Source organism: Malaclemys terrapin, chromosome 7 (genome assembly GCF_027887155.1).
Source record: "Malaclemys terrapin pileata isolate rMalTer1 chromosome 7, rMalTer1.hap1, whole genome shotgun sequence".
Taxonomy (NCBI): Eukaryota; Metazoa; Chordata; order Testudines; family Emydidae; genus Malaclemys; species Malaclemys terrapin.
In genome coordinates, this window is record NC_071511.1 from 18049199 (window position 1) to 18063470 (window position 14272).

Consider the following 14272-nt stretch of genomic DNA (forward strand, 5'->3'; position numbering starts at 1 on the left):
GATGGGTGCCAAGACTCCTGGAGTCTGCTCCCAGCTCTGGGAAGGGACTGAGAGATAGCAGTTACAGGAGCAGGCAGTTGGGCATCAAGACACTTGATCTCTACTTCTGGCTCTGGGAGCACTTTAGGTCTAGACATGTATATATTGCATATACTGTACATTGCATATTGGCTAATAAATTCAAGAATGCAGGGGACGAGGAGGCAGGACTGCGGCATTCCACTATTGCCCATTCTTGTGGTTTTAGCACTTACCTTGCAACATTTGGTGTTTGTCTTAAAGCACCAGCTGCTGGAATCAGATGATCACTTGAGAATTCCAGCTTTCATTTCACATTGGGTGCACCCTAAATTCTCAGCACCACACAGTCTATAAAAGGACTCAACATTTGTTTCGTTTTTTTAATCTCATGATTTGTAAGCCAATTTCATTATTATTTTGTGCTTGATTCATGATTTTGAATGCTTGGGGTTGGCAAAATGCGTTTCTGTTAACGGCTGTAGTTTGAGAGAAAATTTTCTAATGTAGACCAGGCCAAAATAGGTAGCAGCCCTAATCATAAACACCAGTTGTGCATGCAAGGAGGTCCTAGAAACGTTGCTATTACTAACAGGTTTTACTAACCTGGTTTTAGAAAATTCAGCACATTTACCCTAATAATCTTACCAAACTTGCTGCTTCAGCGTGCATACATCAGGGGATCTGGGAAAGAATCGTTATGGACTGTCCTGTCCTTACTAATGACTAGCTGCCTTTCTGTTTTAATGAACAAAATAGAGCAGCCAGTCACCTCATCCCACTTACAAGATCCTTTTCTCCCCATTCACAGCCTCTATGTGCTACTGCAATACAAATAATTAAGAATGTGTAAGGTGTGATCAGCCTTATCTTAGCCAGAGTGATTATGTAGTTCGATCATAAAACTCCTGAACCCTTCCACAGCAGATGTTGCCTCTCTTTGTTAAGGAAATTGGGACGTGGGGTAACCATGACTACAGAGACCTCCTTTTGGGTCCCAGAGGGTCTGCACAGAGAACCACATGGACTTAACTGCTGACACTTCACTACACACGGTGGTGACTCAGAACTTCACAGCACCAGAACTCAGGGCTTCCTGTGTCAAAAGCATAGAACCTTAGCACATGAGCAAAACAGGAATTTCTCTGTGCCTTTAGTAAGGCTACGTGTCTGTCACGGAGGTCACAGAAGTCATGGATTCCGTGACTTTCCATGACCTCCGTGACTTTTGCAGCAGCCGGTGCTGGCTCGGGCAGCCCCTGGGCCAGCAGCAGCTATTTAGATGTGTGGGAGGGGGCTCAGGGCTAGGGGCAGGGGGGTGGGAGGTGCGGGGGGCACTTACCTTGAGGTGGGGGGCTCCCCAGCTCCCACTGACATGGGCAGAGGAGTGTCTAGGGGGCTCTGCGTGTTGCCTGCACGTGCAGGCCCCGCCCCCGCAGCTCCCGTTGGCTGCAGTTCCTGGCCAATAGGTACTGCGCCTGTGGAGCCAGCGCTTGTGGTGGGAACAGCAATTGGAGCCCCCCTGGCTGGAACTACGGGGACATGCAGAGCCCAGTAGGGAGCCTGCGAGCCCCGCCAATCTCCCCCACCCAGCACCAGCAACGCACCCCCCACAGCACCAATAGGGGTCCTGGTCACACGCTGTAGCATGCCCCCCCCCAACACCAGCAGGGGTCCTGGGCCACCACCCCAGCACCCACAGTGCCCCCCAGACCACACCCCACCCAAGCACCTGTGCCCCCCCCCTCAAGTTTTAGTTGGGGTATATAGTGAAAGTCACGGACAAGTCACAGGCCATGAATTTTTGTTTACTGCCCGTGACCTGTCCATGATTTTTACTAAAAATATCCATTACTAAAACGTAGCCTTAGCCTTTAGCAATGCAGGGCCTATGATATACAGCTATTTCTAATTCTCTCCAGTAGAGGGCAGCAGGTGATGCACATACACTCTAGCCAGTTCTGTATCGTATAATGTAATTCATATCTGCACCACAAATTACCTGCCGTGTAGGAATATGGGATTTACTACAATCACAGTAAAGTTACAGCTTCCCACTTCTCTTAAGACAAATTAAGTGTTTGGCCAAGTCACTCTATGATAGGAACATAAGGATTGAGAGAAGTTTATGCCATAGCCCAGCACAGCATTCTTGTTGTCTATAAACTCGAGTGGTGGTTCCCAATGTGGGGTTTCCAGACCCCTGGCTGTTTGCCATGGGTTATCTGGAGGGTCCATCCCTTGAGCCAGAGCCAGAACATGCCAGAACAGTATTCTGGAACTCTGGCTGCATGGAGGATGCCATCAAATGTTCCAGTGGGTACATTCCATTAGTACTGGGAATGAAAGGGGTCCAGGACTTATAGTCAGTTGCCAAAGGAGTCTTGGGGCAAAAAGTCTGGGAACCACTGACCAGTCAGGATAAAGCTGCCAACACTTTGCAGTTGTCTAGAACATACTATGTCGTGACAACCACCTGATTGTATCTTTTCATCACAGCGCTGCAGCATGAGGTCAAACCTCCAGATGAACTGGAGATTGTGTCACTGTCCAGTTACAGGATACAGGGTGGATAGAAATCCAGCTACATTCCCCCTCTACTTTTTTTCCTTTCCCCCAACCTTGCTCCATCACCCTCTGAAATGCCTTCACACTATACAGTTTTGTTACCCATTCTCATTCAAACAGAGGGTAGCTTTGCCATTGTCAACAAACAGAGCAGGACTGGACCCTTTGGAAGGTTGTTCCATAGTCCATCCCTCCACTGGTTCAACAATAAACATTTCCCAAGCACATGCTGGCAGTGCAATGGGTTTTGGCAGCGCACGAGTTGTCAGTGTGGAAATCCAACATGGTAAGCAAGACATTTTGCTTAGAGGAGCAGAGCTGAGCTAGCAGAGGGAATCCTGTGGATCTTCAGTGAAATAAGAGAACCCTCATTTACTGCAATTCCCAAAAAAGCCACAAAGTAGTGGCAGGAAGCCAGGCCAATGGAAAGAACATAATATAGCCCCTGAATAAACTGCCAACCACAATCCCTCATCTCCTTTGGATGTGAAGTGCCCTCTGAAGCGGTTTATTTAGATATGTCACTGTTTATATAAACACCAGCTAGAAACAATTAACTAGAGCCCAACTCTCACCAAACACAAGGTTTTTCCTTGTTATTATTAAGGGCAGAAAATGAAGCACTGGAGGCAGCTAGAGTGTTTGTCAGTTCTGAAGAGTTTCGTTTTGAGATCCATTAAGGATCTTCGTGACACTGCAGTAAAATACAACAATAGGGCCCGATCCTGCAGTCAGAGCCGTGGGACCAGAGAGCACACATTGTATATAAATACATATGTTACTAAAGATTTACTGTATAAACTTTGGAAAATAGGTTCACTCCAAAGCCCTCAGTCTCAGCAGAAAAGGGAAGTAGTCCTCTGCACTTGAACGATGGATGCAAAGTCTAGTCTGTATATTTTTCCCTCTCTTGCTATACAGTTATTAACAGTTAGGTTAATAGGTCTCAGATCAACTCAGACTGCTGGACTCACCCCTACGCAGAAACCTCCCTCCAGACCACCAGCCACTTTCTTCTCCAGACCCATGTGGCTCTCTCCCAGCCCTATTCCCTTCGTGGGACCAGGTGGCCTACTCACAGCCCCTTCCCAGAAATGCATTCTACTCTAGAAAAAACAGTAGGGATCAGTTTCAGGGCCAGCTCCAGGCACTAGTGAAGGAAGCAGGTCCTGGGGCGGGCAATAGAAGGGGGCAGCCGTCCTTCCGTTGTTGGGGCAGCACGTCCAGGTCTTCGGCCGCAATTCGGCGGCAGGTCCTTCAGTGCCTCGCTTCCTCTTCGGTGGCAGTGCAATCGTGGTTTGTTTGTTTTTTTTCGCTGCTTGGGGCAGCAAAAAAGCTAGATCCAGCCCTGTTCAATTTGCCCAGGGAGATAATAAAGTACCGTCTGTGGTATCACTAATTTGTAGAAACACAACACGGCACCTGCATTAGTATCAGATCCCCACAAGATGGCAGTATCTCACCTTCTGCTAATTTGCTGTGCAAGCCAGAGACACAAACTGCATTGGTGCTAGCAACAGTGCACTTTCCTGTGTATTGTAATGGACAAATTTAAGAAACTCAAAAACTTAACACAAATAACATTTGTGCTAAGTTTTTGAGTATATGTGGAATTAAATGAGCAGAAGATATACAGCCCTAGGTATTCGGATTGCTAAAAAAGCTACATTGCTGCAAGACACATACTGCAGCAGAACACAGTACAGTTCCATAAATAAGTGCTTATGAATATCTGACAAGGTGGCAGTGTCTATTGTTAGGAAGCATTTGTCCAATTTAATCTGATATTGATTGTATCAGAAAGTAAAGAAGTAAGCTGAGACTCTTTTCAGAAGTGAAGTAATTGGAGAACCAAATATTCCACTCTTCATAAAATTAAACCTATCATGGTAGAGATACAATAGCTTTAAGGCATGCAAATTAGACAATGAGATTGACCAGGAAAGCCAAAAAGGCATAGCAAGAATACAACTCGAGGGAGAATTTTATGAATGGACTTCCCATTATCTACCTGTTCACCAATAAATGTTCTTTAAGTCAACTTTCTAGAGGGACCGTGAGGGATCTTTTCATTTTCCTGGAGTTTCCCCCCTCCCTTGTCTCTGCCACTCAGAGATTGCTGATGAGGGCTGTAACTGTGTGTGAGAGCTAACTTGGGAGGCGGAGTCAGCAGAGTGGAAATCAATCAGGAAGAGTTACAACAAAAACTGAATTACGAATACACCAAGATGGGATTAAATTAAATATTAATTTCCACTCATCAGTTAAGCTCATCTCTCTTTGGAGTCATGCTTCAGTGAGGACAAAGAGTTTAAGAACAGGACAATCCATAGGTTATAGAAATGTTTCCTCTGTTCTCTAGATAGGGGCTTTATTTAATTCTAGAGGCACAGCCAACATCTCCAGGATACCATGCAACTTAAATAGCGTGCAAAAGCTATGTAAGAACACTGGATAAAGTATTTTAAGAAGAGCAAATGTTGCTAGTGCAAAACTCAGAACAGGAGAATTGAAGGTCTCATTTAAGTTCTCAAACCCTTTGAGTGAATCTGGGATCATATTTGTATAAACTTGGCCCAGCTCTTCCGTTGTGCCCCAATCCTTATCAAGCCAGACTCCATTGTAGTCAATATAAGTTCCGTGCACAACGGCCACTTAGTTGAAGAAATTTTTCTACTGAAGCAGTAATTCTGCAGTATATGAGAGCAGAGAACCAGGCAATACTGTTGGAGTGTTAATAAAATTAATGACAGGTTTCAGAGGGGTAGCCGTGTTAGTTTGTATCAGCAAAAACAACGAGGAGTCCTTGTGGCACTTTAGAGACTAACAAATTTATTTGGACATAAGCTTTCGTGGGCTAAAACCCACTTCATCAGATGCATGGAGTGGAGAATATAGTAGGGAGGTATAAATACACAGCATATGAAAAGATGGGATGACTCCATGCATCTGATGAAGTGGGTTTTAGCCCATGAAAGCTTATGCCCAAATAAATTTGTTAGTCTCTAAGGTGCCACAAGGACTCCTCGTTGTTTTTAATACCATTAATGTTATTAATGAAGTACCTCCTCTCTGCCCACAAAGCATCTGGGGTGGTACAAAAACAACATCAATACTGGCATAATAAGAAATTGTTTCTACTGTGAGGGAGGACAAAATATGAAATACACAGCAAGACTCAAAACCCAAAGTGAGCAGCACGGCTTAGGGATGTGTGTTGTGTATAGAGCAACACAGAGTTGGGGGAGGGGGTTATCTCTGTGTACACTGCATTACTGAGCCGGGGGGGTGCAAGTGAGTTGACAGATTTAAAAAAAAAATCACCTGAAAGAAACACGCTTTAGACATTGTTTAGAACAGAGGCTCTCAACCTTTCCAGATTACTGTACCGCTTTCAGGAGTCTGATTTGTCCTGTGTACCCCCAAGTTTCACTTCATTTAAAAACTACTTGCTTATAAAATCAGATCTAAAAAGACAAAAGTGTCACAGCACACTAGTACTGAAACCTTGCCGACTTTCTCATTTTTACCAGATCATTATAAAAGAAATTGACTGGAATATAAAGTTTGGACTTTCATTTCAGGGTGATACTTAAGCCGGCATTTCACTTGTGAGCCTTGTCTGAAGCCCAAGCCCTGCTGCCCGGGGCTGAAGCATGTAACTTAACTTCGTGGGGCCCCCTGTGGTGTGGGGCCCGAGCAGATGCCCTGCTTGTCACCCCCCTAAAACCATCCTATGACCCCCATGGGGATCACAACCATCAGGTTGAGAAACACTGATCTAGATGAGTTGAGTATCCCCGGAAGACCTCTGTGTACCCTTGGCTGAGAACCTCTGGTTTAGAACAGAGCTATGCTGCTGCTGTACACAAGGCACTGCAAGGGCTGATCAGTTTTAAATTGCATCAGGCTACAATTTACAGCTATCCAAGCCACTTTAAGAAAAATGTGGAAAATTGGAGCAAGTCCCGGCAAGAGCAACAAAACTGATAAAAAGCTTAGAGAACATGACCTATGAGGAAAAGTTCATAAAACCTGGGTATGTTCAGTCTTGAGAAAAGAAGACTGGTTGAGGCCAGCGGACCTGATAACAGTCTTTAGATAGGTTACCGGCTGCCTGGCCTGAATAGAGAGAACGGGCCAATTAACCTTGTGACAGGCTCCCCCTGGGGGAGAGGCAGGGCTGCTAAGCTTTAAATTGCTGATAAAGCCCAGCCGGGGGAGAAGCTGACTAAGGTAGGAAGTCAGGATGTTTGCAGCAGAAAGGGAGCCACAGCAGAGAAGGCCTGCAGGCACTCCCTGGGCTGAGCGAAGGAAAGGAGAAAACCAAGGGAAGAATAGAAGCCCTGGGAACCTGGCCCTGAGGGAAGGGTGCACCTAGAGGAAGGTGGAGGAGGAACCTGATAGAGGTGAAGTAGGATCAGACCAAGGAAATAGAATGAGGTGTAGGACAGTGCAGACTGTGGTTGCTGGCAGGGGTGATGGATTCTTCCTTATAGTGGGGGGTTATGAGGTCCTGCTCCTCCTCTTACCCCCAAGGCTTTGCCACCCAGCCAAGCTGGATCCAAGAAGCTCAGACCCTCCCCCCACACACACCTGCCCGGGGTGAGGAGGCCAGAGAGCAGTGCCTGCACCCTGGGCAGGTGGAGGGTCCATGTCTCTTACCCAGAGCCCCAGCTGGGCCATGGTAAGAGCTGCCCAGACAGCTGTGGGGAGCTGCAGGCCCTCTGTCAGCTGAGGGCTTGGGGTGTGTGGACACAGGCTGGGGGCCGCTCTCCGGCCTGGGATTGCCAACCCTCCAGGATTGGCCTGGAGTCTCCAGGAATTAAAGATTAATCTTTAATTAAAGATTGTCATGTGATGAAATCTCCAGGAATACATCCAACTAGAATTGGCAACCCTATTCTGCCCCCACCCTGGGCAGGTGAAGGGTCAGTGGCTCCCCACAGCTGCCCGTGCCTCTCTTACCTCAGGCTTGGCTCCCGCTTCCAGCCTGGCTGGGGGATGGGACCGTGGTGCGGAGAAGAGGAGAGGCAGGGGCTAGGCCCATAGTGACAAAGTGGATGGGCCATGGCCCCTTGGTCCCCCGTCTTGCAACACCCCTAGTTGCTGGGCATAGGTCCCTGGGCTGGAACCCAGAGCAGTGGGCAGGCCTGGGTTCCACTACCAGCTACTATGAAAGAGGCACCAACTGGGCAGCGAAGCAGATGATGACCTTGGATGGTTGTTCAATGGGACTTTGATAGCCTGGAAAGGGAGGACTATAGGGATCTGGCTGGAGGGCCAAGCCATGAAGAGGAATCACCCTGAGTGATGAAGAGAGAGTGAGAGAGAGAGAATGAGACCACGGGGTGAGAAACCAAAGGAACAGGGGTCAGACTGGTTGTGAGCTAATTCCCATACGGGGCCACAAGGAGGCACCACCGTGGTGTGTAACAGACCCATGTGACAGGCTGTTATAAAGAGGACCATGATCAATTGTTCTCCATGTCCACTAAAGGTAGGACAAAAAGTAATTGGCTTAATCTGCAGCAAGAGAGATTTAGGTTAGATATGAGAAAAACTTTCTAACTATAAGGATAGTTAAGGATTGGATAGGCTTCCAAAGGAAGTCATAGAGTCCCCATCATTGCAGGTTTTTAATAACAGGTTAGACAAACCTGTCAGGGATGGTCTAGTTATATTGAGTCCTGCTTCAGTGTGGGTCCCTTGAGGTCCCTTCCAGCCCTATATTTCTATGATTTATAATAGTCCAGACACTGTGCATCTTACGGGGAGGGAAAGAATAATGTGGAGTGACTCTGCGGCATCTGCCAGCACTCTGTTTGTTCAAGTTGGCACCAGAAAGATCTCAAGAGGCCTGCAATAGCTCTGGCTCAGTAGTGTTCTGCAGACTAATGGGGCCATATTTATTCTACGGGTAAACTCCATTGATCTAAATACTTCAATGATGGGACTAGATGGACAGATACCCTGGGATGAACTTGACCTTGACCTTGAATACTCTCATCATTGTTCTTCGTGTCTCCTTTAGGTGTTTCCTCATGTTCTCTGATCTTTCCATGCAAAGCCCATAGCCTAGTTTGCTAGCTTTGACCGTATGCAGAGCGCAGCCAAAGTAGTTCCATCATCTCTTTACTGTTTCCCTGATTACGCGGTTATAGAAAGATAAACATGAGTCACAAGGTGTAGAGCAGTGTTCTCAACCTTTCCAGATTACTGTGCCCCTTTCAGGAATCTGATTTGTCCTATGTTCTCCAACGTTCACCTCATTTAAAAACTACTTGCTTATAAAATCAGACAAAGACAAAGTGTCACAGCACACTGTTACTGAAATGGCTGACTTTCTCATTTTTACCATATAATTATAAAATAAATTGATTGGAATATAAATATTGTATTTATATTTCAGTATGATACTTAAGCCAGTATTTTACTTGTGAGCCTTGTCTGAAGCCCAAGCTCCGCCACCCGGGGCTGAAGCATGTAACTTAGCTTCGTGGGGCTGTCTGTGGTGTGGGGCCCCAGGCAACTGCCCTGTTTGCTGCTGCCTAATACCAGCCCTGCACTTACAACGCCCCTAAAACTGTCCCATGACCTCAATAGGGGTCACAACCATCAGGTTAAGAAACACTGATCTAGATGTGTACCCCGGGGGGTACACATACCCCTGGTTGAGAACCTCTGGTGTAGAGAATCTCTCTCTGGAATGTCTTCTCAAAAAGTAATCTACATCACTGCCTCCATGTGGAAGGTGGGAAAGAAGGCTGTGGGCCCACTGTGCCTGGCAGGTCCTTAGGGGGAAGGTTGGCACCTGGGGTCCAGGCCGGAAGGCCCTGACTTATCGCTGTAAATGGTTTCAGTTCCTTTGAGGGAGGAGTCCAATGGCTGTGGGTATACCACAGCCCCCACACTGTGAGATCTTCCTGACTCTTCTAATAAAATCAGCATTCACTTGGAAAAAATGAAACTGCTAATTTGTGATCATAATTAAAAGCAAGAGTTTGGGACCACAAAATTGCCTGGAACCAAAGTGAGAATGTTGTTTTGCACTAAAGTTTTTGAAAACAACTGGCTCTTTTTTCACAGTCCTAGCTGAACTTCATGTTCTTAGCTTTTGCATCATTAGTGTCTTGCACATGAGCAGTCTTTGGGGGTGGCATTAATGCGACAAAGAGGCGCGAATTTGGCTCCAAGTTTGGCATACCTTAGACATACATGTTCAAATCCCAACCCTTCCTCCTCCTAAGGAGTACCAGGCAGTTAACTGTATGAGGAGTCTTTGCAGTTTCATCAGTTTTGCTTGTTTTCACTTGCATTTTCTTGGCATCCCAACTGTTAACAAATGCCACCTGCAAAGTCAGCTTCTTCCAGATATTTGTTCTGGTTCCAATAGGTTTTTAAGAGCTTTTAGAAATAAAACAAGCCAACTTAGCAAACACAAGGAAATTCCAAGTCATCTCAGAGTTTTCTCATTTTACTGGGGTAATGCACCACAAACCATAATGAAATGTAATCAACAATAATACCTGGTGCATATATAGCACTTTTCATCCTTTGTTCTCAAAAGAGTTTCACAAAGAAGGATAAGTAAATATCCCCATTTTACAGAGAAGGAAACTAAAGCATTTATGCCTGATCTACACTACAGGGTTAGGTCGAATTTAACATTAGGTCGATTTAAAAATGACTGCATCCACACAACCAACCCCATTCCGTCGACCTAAAGGGATCTTAAAATCGACTTCTGTACTCCTCCCCGATGAGGGGAGTAGCGCTAAAATTGACTTTGCTGGGTCGAATTTGGGGTAGTGCAGACACAAATCAACGGTATTGGCCTCCAGGAGCTATCCCCGAGTGCTCCATTGTGACCGCTCTGGACAGCACTTTGAACTCTGATGCATTAGCTGCGTACACTGGAAAAGCCCCGGGAACTTTTGAATTTCATTTCCAGTTTGGTCAGCTTGACGAACTCAGCAGCACAGGTGACCATGAAGTCCCCCCAAAATCGTAGAGCGTAGAATGTTTCTACGCTCCCCCTATCATCTCCGTCCCTGAGGTTATCACAGATTAGAAGGTGAAAAAAACGCACTCGCGATGACATGTTTTCCGAGTTCATGCAGTCCTCCCGCACTGATAAGGCACAGCTTAATGCATGGAGGCATTCAGTGGAAGAGGCCAGGAAAGAATTAAGTGATCACGAAGAGCGGAGGCAGGACGCGATGCTGAGGCTGATGGGGGAGCAAACTGACATGATGAAGTATCTGTTGGAGCTGCAGGAAAGCCAACAAGAGCACAGACCCCCCCAGACCCCCACTATATAACTGCCTATTCTCCTCCCCGTGTTCCATAGCCTCCTCACCCAGACGCCCAAGAACACGGGGAGGGAGAGGCTCCGGGCACCCAGCCACTCCACTCCAGAGGATGGCCCAAGCAACAGAAGGCTGTCATTCAAACAGTTTGATTTTTAGTGTGGCTACAATAAGCAATGTGGCCTTGTCCTTCCCTCCTCCCCCACCCCACCCGGGCTACCTTGTCCGTCATCTGTTTTTTTTAATTAAAGAAAGAATGCATGGTTTCAAAACAATAGTTACTTTATTTCAAAGGGGGGAGGATGGTTGGCTTCCAGGGAATTAAAATCAACAAAGGGGGCGGGTTTGCATCAAGGAGAAACACACACAACTGTCACACCGAAGCCTGGCCAGTCATGAAACTGGTTTTCAAAGCCTTTCTGATGCAACAGCAATGGTGACGGTGAGCTGAGTGGGCTCCATGCTTGCCGTGGTATGGCGTCTGCACAAGTAACCCAGAAAAAGTGGCACGAAACAATTGTCTGCCGTTGCTTTCACGGAGGGAGGGGCGACTGATGACACGTACCCAAAACCACCCGCAACAATGTTTTTGCCCCATCAGGCATTGGGAGCTTAACCCAGAATTCCAATGGGCGGTGGAGATTGCGGGAACTGTGGTATAGCTACTCACAGTGCACCGCTCTGCAAGTCGATGTTAGCCACGGTAGTGAGGACACACTCCGCCAACTTAATGAGCTTAGTGTGGACATACACAATCGACTGTATAAAATAGATATATAAAAATCGACTTCTATAAAATTGACCTAATTTCATAGTGTAGAGATACCCTTAGAGGTGAAGAAACTTACCTGAGGTCACACAGCAGGTCTGTGGCAGAGCCAGGAACAGATGCCAGGTCCTTTCATTCTCCATCCACCATCTTATTCACTGGACCACACAGAGCTGTAAAACCACTTAGGTTACCTTATGCCAATGCAATAGCTAGAATGACTGAGGTGAAAGAAAATGCATTGATTCAATGGCAGGAAAACTAGGCAAAGTTCTGTCCCAGAATCCTTTGTGAAAACAGAGCTCAACAGTGAATTATTTGCTACTTTGAATCTCTAAGGCCTAAGTCTTGCTCTCCTTACTCTGATGAGAAATCCCATTAACTTCAATGAACTACTTCTGTGAGCAAAGTGAGTGGGATTTGGGCTCTAGCCGGAGCAATATGGTTTTTAATAGTTTATGGCAAGATCGTATCTTATGTGCCAATGCCAAGGAGCAGGATATGGGGTGAAACAGCCTCCATGAGCTGCTACTCCTTCTCCCATACAGGCAGGCGAAGAAATGGTTGGAGCCATGGGTCTGCCTACCCCACCCACAGTCCCGCGGCCAGGAACCAGTGTGGAAGATGAAGTAATGTGCTACTAGTATGGATCAGTACAGATTACTTCCCATTGGGAACAACAGGGGAAATTCCTCCACAATTCTTTCACTGATCTGCTCTTGGAACAGCGTAACTACATGTTGTCCTTTACTATGAACTGAAAGTAAACACTCAATCTATCCCTTAGTCTAGAATCCTGTGATTGACTGAAAACAGCAATTTGTTTCCTCTCCCCCCAACACACACACACACACACACACACACACACACACACTATTCAGAATACATGGGTTTTGGGAGGGTTGATTTTTTCCCCCCCAGAGAAAATTTTGAAAGGTGAATATTTTTGTTAAAATGTTTGGTTGGGGGGGGAGGGGCAGCGTGGGGGACATTTTCTGATCCAGTTGAATCAATAAAACACCTGCAATAGGACCAGTGCACAAAAAGCCAAGTGCATGCTAAATCCCCTCTCATTTGGATGGATGGAAGTAAGCTATATACTGTATATTTCAGACCAAAAGATTCTCCCTGATAAGCAACATGTATCCCCACAGGTTTGAAGGCTTCACTACAACACTTGCATGCACAGTCTGGAGTAGCCAACATAGGCACACCACAAATCCAAATGAGAATGCATCTCCTAGCAGTATTTCCCCCTGCTGGCTGTGCATGGAATTATGCACAAACCCACTTGCAGTCAGATCAGAAATACAACTGTGGATCAATTTCTGCTGCCTGAATCACCGGTGTAAATCTGGAAAAACTCCATTTACGTCAATATTTTTACTCAGCTATAGCACCACTGTAAATTCTATGAGAATTTGGCTGTGTGTATCTATTTATAGCCTCTTCTAATCAAAGTGTAGTAACAGATTGACCATTTCAGATGGAAGCCTTGTTTATAATTAAACACCGCTACGCATTTTTCCATTGATTCCCCTTCCTCCCTATTTAGAGAGACTTGTTGCCTTTATCTTATTTTCCACTTTCACTGACCATGAAATGCAGTGATTGACGTGTGTGTGTATCAAAATTTATATATATCACAAATTTATATTGGTTTTGAGCTATTCCAATAGCTCCTTAAGCATCAGTTTGCTGAAATATAACGAAAGTAATAAAATATACTTAAGTTTGAATTTCCAGTTTAAAATTCCTTCTAATCATGACACTAAAAGATGGTTATCAGAAGAATTGGTGGATAAAAGGCTAATGTGGACAGTGTCAGTGATCTTTTTGACTGGTTTCAATCATCAATTTACTAAGGATGTGTGGACATCTGAACAAGTCTTGTTGGCCAAGTTAATTCATTAATTACTGTAGACACCTTTCCAGGTCACAGATCACTCAGAGCACATCCAGCAATCCAAGCAAAAATAAGAGTGGGTCTAAGACAGGTCTTTCATAGGAATCAATGATGTGTTTTGCACCAGGAGAAAACTGTCAAGTGTCATGGAGAAAATGGTACAATGTAGGGTTTTAGCAGCTTTGCAAGTAACTCTTTGGAGATTAGAAATATATGTGGAAAGCATTTCTACATTACATGCAAAAGCAAGGATCAGGCATCTTCTAGACTATTTAGGAACCTATAGATTAAGTAGGTCGATTACAATCGAACCTACAGGTTAAGTTACAACTTAGAACTTCACATTGTAGTTGTCTTGAAAGTGTGATGCACCCTAATGGTGCTGTGTAAGTAAATCATCATCCATGAAAAAGTGGGTCATTGCCAGGGCAGTATTGGCATATGCCCTAAAATGTACTGCCCGTTTCCCCCATAGCACTTTTCTCCTGTTGGTTCCAGCTTTGCTGGACTGAAGGCATAAACCCAAGCCAGAATTTGGTCCCAAATCTACTAATAATGGAGAATGATAGCTGGACCCATAGTACAAATAAAAGCTAGGGAGTGACTGTCCAACCTGCATTTTTTTTTTTAAACACTGTATACCGTAGCCCACTGCTACCACCATTTGATCAGTGTGTGCCTGCCATCGCATGTAGGAGG